Raw genomic sequence first — 1757 nt, 5'->3', positions numbered from 1 at the left:
CCAAACCCAATACCCATTTTCGAACCAAACCCATTTCAAAAAAAAAAAACAAAACCCAAAAACCAGCCACCGTCGTCCCCCGTTTCTTCCACCTCCACCGCCGTACCCCACCACCTCTAACTCGACAAACCGCCACCACCACCTCCTCCATCTCACCCATCTCCCTGGCTCCTAGGTCTAAAACCCATTTCATTTTTATTTTCCCCATTTTCTACCAACAAACCCATCTCATTTTCACCCAAACCACCACCTCTGCAACTCCTCCACCCCAAAACCCATTTTACCCAAACCCAATACCCATTTTCGAACCAAACCCATTTCAAAAAAAAAAAACAAAACCCAAAAACCAGCCACCGTCGTCCCCCATTTCTTCCACCTCCACCGCCGTACCCCACCACCTCTAACTCGACAAACCGCCACCACCACCTCCTCCATCTCACCCATCTCCCTGGTTCCTAGGTCTAAAACCCATTTCATTTTGATTTTCCCCATTTTCTACCAACAAACCCATCTCATTTTCACCCCAACCGCCACCATCTCCGACCACCTCCATCGTCTTCAACCCCCATTAAACCCTCTGTCAAAACCCCCATTAAAAACCCATTTCTCCTCCACCATTGCAGCCGCCCTCGCCGCCCTCGCCGGCCTAAACCCATCTCCGAAAAACCACCTCCACCATCCGACTCTCCCTCCCTGCAACTCCAAACAGACCCTAAAAATCTGAAATTTTCTTAGAGAGAAAGAGAGAGAGAGAGAGAGAGAGAGAGATAGAGAGACAGAGAGAGAGAGAGGGAGAGAAGAGGGGCTCGTCTGTTTGTATAAAAATATATATATATATAAAAATATACATATATACAGAGAGAGAGAGAGAGAAAGAGAGGGAGCTCGACCCCCAACTCCGTCTCCTCCAGCCGGCCTCTGCCCATCCGTCAATCACACCCATTTCCACCGCTCATCCCATTTTGGCATCCCGCCATCGGACCTGAGTTCGTAGCGATCTTCAGGTATGTCATCTCTCCTCTTCTAACAGCTCAGGTAACATTTCCATTTATTTCTAATGTTGATCGCACTAGGATGTTTGTTCTTGCTTCATTTCTTTCGATTGAATGGTGTCTATTGCATGATTTGGTTTCGATAGGAGGATCTATTTTGGCCCTGAGCATTGGGTAATGTTGTGATCGTCGGTCCTCTTTAGTTGTGGCCTTGATATATATATTTGAACGTCCTAAAATTGCAGATAGATTGGGCTGTGATTGGGGTTTGCAAATAAATTTCTGTTGTAATATACTTTGATTACAAACCAAGTTGGAATTGCGCGGTCTGCACAAGTTGATCTTGGTCTTTTAATGCACTCTGCAATTCTAACTTGTTTTTGGATACCTCTGTGCTTACAAACTGAATTTAGTTGTAATACTCTGTGGTTATCCTTGCCACCTGTTAATGATAGCAGGCTTATGATTCCCAATAGATTCGACCATCCAGTTGGCCTATGGGGTATCCTTCCCTTCAGATGCTCTTGACTAATGTTGATATAGTCACTCGGGGCATCGATAATTCTTGGTCATTTTGTTTGACTAGCTGGTTGTGTGGTGACACCCTAAGACCATTTTTCTTCTCCCTGCTGATTGGGCTTTCTTTGTGTACTTCTAAATTAATCGTAGGAATCTCGGAGCCTACCCTTCCTTTTTCACTCATTCTTTTGGAGTTTGTGTTGATGCTTGGGTTTCGTTTTCTAGAGTTTCCTTTTGCTTTTGGAG

This window comes from Tasmannia lanceolata, unplaced genomic scaffold (assembly GCF_043159265.1).
Source record: "Tasmannia lanceolata isolate RefF3 unplaced genomic scaffold, GAP_Taslan_0.1 ptg000015l, whole genome shotgun sequence".
NCBI classification, from domain to species: Eukaryota; Viridiplantae; Streptophyta; class Magnoliopsida; order Canellales; family Winteraceae; genus Tasmannia; species Tasmannia lanceolata.
Note: the sequence above shows the minus strand (reverse complement) of the source record.